General features: G+C 42.2%; 1 long non-coding RNA gene across 1 annotated transcript in view; it reads left to right on the top strand.

The window, feature by feature from the left end:
* Window positions 1-4,838, top strand: part of LOC138917632 (uncharacterized) — a 5,114-nt gene extending 276 nt beyond the window's left edge. The window contains exon 2 of the long non-coding RNA XR_011425862.1: window positions 2-4,838. This is a non-coding gene — a long non-coding RNA (uncharacterized lncRNA). The remainder of the gene's footprint in view (window position 1) is intronic.

Raw genomic sequence — 4,838 nt, 5'->3', positions numbered from 1 at the left:
GACACACACCGTCCTCTGCCGTTCAGGCCCGAGAGTCCCGTGAGGACTGGCGTCCCTACTACCGGCCTCCACGCTGTGAGCGCTTCCGCCGCCAGCCCTCCTGGTTCACGTCGGGCTCCGAATTGACTCGCTTCACAGGATTCCCGCATCCTGTGCTAACACATCCACAAATGAGCTCCACTCACCCTGCAAAGAGGGAGAACCGCGCGAAAACGGAATGGAAGCCGAAGATCTGGCGTGACCGCTGCCCTCTGGGAAGTGTCGCTCCAACCTGAACATCTCTGGGCGCCGCGGCTCGTCCGAAAGGCCACCGAAGCGCGAAAGTTCCGCGAGAATGGCACCGCGAGAACGGCCCGGAGCCCGGCCCCCGGCCCCGAGCGCAGGTCTCTCCGCCAGGAGCGCGACGTGAGGGCGCGTGCGCGGGCACGGAGCCTGCGCGGAGGCCGCTGGTGCGCGTGCTCGGTCCAGAGGCGCCGCTGCGCCCAGGAGGCCGAGCAGGGCGGCCCGGCGCCGGCTCCAAGCGTCCGGCCTGTGCGCGCAGAGCCGCGCGGGAGGGTCGGCGGGGCGGCCCCGGGGCGAGAGCGCACGGCGGGTGTGAGCTCTGAGGGCGGGGCCCCGGGCGAGTCCCCTCAGGCGCCTGCAGCCTGGGGACAGCATACGGGGCAAGCAACTCCTGATCCCGCCAGGATGGGCTGGTTTATTCAGTGTCTGTTAGCTGCGTTTAAAAGGTGTGTAGGAGTGAAGTAATACATGTTTACTTAATTCTCTAGGATAAGCTATAATAGTCAAAATGGAATGAATAATTAAATGTAAAAGCGATCTGGAGATACATCTGCATATGTTTTTGTAATATTAAGTTAAGGACAGATTTTCCAACCATAACTGAAGAGAGAAATGCTAAAGGAATACTGAGATTTGACTTGATAATTATGTGTAAACATCCGAATCATCTAAATGACAATCAATTAATGAAATAAAAATTGATGCAAGACAAAAATTCAATAACTTAACACATATAATGAACAGACAGATAATCTCAAGGCACTGTGTTTTTGTCGCTCAAAATAATGGTCACTAGTCTAAGAGGAGAGTAGCAATAACTATAGAAATATAAATTATATATGCAAATTATCAGCATTACATGATGATAGTTGAAAATACAAATTACCATTAGTAATAAACATTATCATCAAATACATCAGAATCAGAATTACTTGACCTTTTAGGAATTGATCCTGCTCTCCATAATGAGTAACTAAGAAAATATGGGTCATTTTTTCCCCTTAACTCTGTTTATGCTCCTGAATCTCCTGATGCATTTTATTGCTCCATCTTTTGCATAATTATTTTTTGTAGCTTCTTTCTCTTCAGCTGAGACGTCTCCTACGTTCTCTTTACACTATTCCATAAATGATCCCAATTTCTTCCTAGGCATCATTGGTGAATTCCATGCTTGTGATGACAATATAGTGATAAATTATCCATGTGTTTTTTCTTCCAGTTTTGTCTGTTCCTCAAGTGACTCTCCTGGATGTAGCAATAGGCCAGTAGCGATGCATGACATTTTGGTCAGGTCAGGCAGTGAGAAGGAAAGAAAATCTAAACTCTCTCTTTGAGATTTTCAATGCAAGATCTGGGTGGAAGCCGACAAATAATTTGGAAGTACCCACGATTAGTCAGTATGAGGATTTTATGCTCCCTCAAGAGTAATTGAGGTGGGGGGTCGGGATGGGGGGTGAAAGGGATGAAGAGGGTTGAATAACAAACTTCCAGCTATAAATAAATGTCTTGGGGATGTAACGCACTTGTTGACTCTATTTATATTTATATTAACTATAGTTAATAACGCTATATTGTGTATTTGAAAGTGGCTGAGTAGATCCTAAAATTTCTCATCAGAAGAAAAAAATATGTAATTATGCATAGTGATGGATGTTAACTAGACTTATTGTGGTGACCATTTCACAATATACACAGATATTGAATCGCTATGTTGTACACCTGAAACTAATATAATATGTCAATTATATATTAATTATTGTTTTTAAAAAGAGTACTCGAGGTTGTTTTATCAGATGGACAAAAGAAGCTATTTCAAAGGGAAACAAGAAGACCTAATATTTAGAGTCTAATATTTAGACTCCGTGGGGTCCTTGAGAAATGAGTCTGTGTCCTGGCCACACTACTGGACAGTGCACTTGAAATACCAAGTAAAGTAAAAGAAATAAATGATATCAGTGCCCCACAAACATTTTCACGTAGGATGATGTAGGAATCCCGGGTTCCCCCCTACCCTGTCCCCCCCCACACAAATCTTGACCAGGGACAGAGTTACAGAAAAGAAAAGGCTGAGTAAATTTACACCACAATCATCACCACACACCCGCCAGAAGCCTCAAATTAAAATCTGGACAGTATTACGTGTCAGCAAGAATGTGAAGATATGGGAATTACAGTGTGGGACTATCAATTGGTTTGTTGACTTTGAAGAAAAAAAATGACAATATCCCCAGTAAAGCTGAAGATATGGTTACCCTATGATCCCTGCTTAATACCATAAGTAAATCCATGTGAATGGTAACCAGATATATATATATGTGTATATATATATATACACACACAGAAGAATCGTCTCAGAAGCATCATTTGTAACTGCCAAAAGTGAACACAATCCAGACCTCCATCAACAATCGAAGGAATAAACAAAATGGTGTATTCATAGGATTAACTTGCAACACTGAGTATGAATCTTAAATACTTAATATTGAATGAAAGAAATCAGATGCAACAGTATATATATGTTACCCTAATTACACAAGGGAAAAAAAACAGGCAAAAATCAGACTATGATTTTGGCATAGAAATAGACATGATAAGAGTATAAAGAAAGGCAAGGGAGGGTTATTATGCTAATTTGGATATTTGATACCCTGGGGGCAAGAGGAGTCTAGCAACAGTAGGGGGCATGCAGGAGACCTACTGGTGGTAGTAGTACTCTATTTCTTGACCTGGGTTGATGTCACACAGTTGTTTATTTAATAACCATCTATATGTATCCATTTTTTTTGTTAAGATTATGATAGTTTACAACCTTGTGAGATTTCAGTTGTACATTATTGTTGGTCATGTTGTGGGTACACTACTTCACCCTTTGTGCCCTCCCCCCACTCCCCCTTTCCCCTGGTAACCACCGATCAGTTCTCCTTGTCTAATATGTATCCATTTTTTGTACTTGTATATTTCACAATGAAAATGAAATAGAAGAAAGGAAGGTGAAAAGAAAGAAATTTCTCTATTCATGAAGTTCTTAAAGTTATAATTTTGGTCAATCAGGTTCTTCTCCAAATTCAGATTCTAAAAAAGTGAAAGCACAAACTCTGTTTTCAGGACAAGTGTAACTGCTCTTTGTAAATGTATTTCACGTCAATGACCAGCTCACACTGACCTCTGAGTCCGTAGGTTACAATCTGATTGCCTCAGTACTTAAAATAAGCTTAACTGGACATTTTCAAAGATTATTTTCACAGAGCTCCAATTCACTCAGGCTCTTTTTTCTGTGGATCTCAAAACAGGAATCCTGCCTCAGCAAATCTAGTATTTATTTGTCAGTATGCTTTGGAGGAGAAAGAAGAAAATTCTTAATTTTGTCAACTTAATAATAGAAATTGAATGTGACTGTTGGGGGAGGCAAGCCTCCTTTCACAATTATGAAAGAACACAGGTTTATTAACCATGGAGGATCCCAAAGTGAAGCCTCTGGGTCTCTTCCTAGGTCTGAGTTGACTTGTGGTGTCTTCTTTTTGTCCTTTTCTTCATATTCTGATGATTCAGACCACTTAACCCTCCTTCATGCTGACAGATCACCGTTGGAGCTGTGAGGTTCCTGTTACCCCAAGCTGGTGGCATAGTCTCTCCAGTTCCCGCTTTCCTCATTGCCACTGGAAAAATCCCCTAGGTTTCCTCAGTTTGAAGTTCTGCTTATTTCAAAATAGTTTCATTATCCCTGCTACTGCGAACATCTCGCCCTCTTGTTTCCAAGAACGTTTAATGAAAAGACCTCTTCTCAAACTAAAGATGAAATCCCATCATTCTACTTATTTTATGTAGGAAATCCACATCTACAGGACCCTTCAGAGAGGGACCCCTCTTGCCCTGGAGTAATCCTATTAAGCACCTTCATCTCACTGTTTCTAATTATAATAAGAAAGTCAGAAGAAACTCGGTTTCTCCTATAATGAATTCATACAAGAATTTCTGCAAGTGACAAAATGTTGGAGAGAATGACTTCAACACTCAACAGACTGATTTTTTTAAAAAAATAGATCTGATTATTTCCTACAATGTGAACAGCCTTTGTGTGTCTCCTATGGCTTGACTGACTCACAAAGTTGTCCTTTCTTTCCCTCCAATACCAGAAGTTGGAAGGAAACCCCTCCCAGCTACTGTAACGTATAAGCATGTAACTCATTGTCTAAACACTGTAATCGTGGAGGATATTAAAACTTGGCAAAGTGGAGAAGATTGTTCTGTGCCATGCATCATGAGGTCATGACCATCAGTGAAGACTGTCAGAGCCCTCAGTGGCCAGATGGCCCGCGTGCATCAACTGGCATGGTGTCACTGAGTTGGAGATCTCTCCTTGTGTTCCAGGAGTAAACACATGGAAGATGTCATAGACATACAGAAGGGAATGCTGTGTGAGGTCGTAGCGAGGACTCTCCTCTTCAGACCAGGGCAGGGAACCCAGCACACCAGAGGGATATGGCACCTGCATGACTGCTTCAGTGTTTTTGTTATTAGTGTTGTTTTTTATCAAAATAAAGCATTGTTTGCTTTGA

This window comes from Equus caballus, chromosome 15 (assembly GCF_041296265.1).
Source record: "Equus caballus isolate H_3958 breed thoroughbred chromosome 15, TB-T2T, whole genome shotgun sequence".
NCBI classification, from domain to species: domain Eukaryota; kingdom Metazoa; phylum Chordata; class Mammalia; order Perissodactyla; family Equidae; genus Equus; species Equus caballus.
Note: the sequence above shows the minus strand (reverse complement) of the source record. Positions and strands in the feature narration are given on the sequence as shown.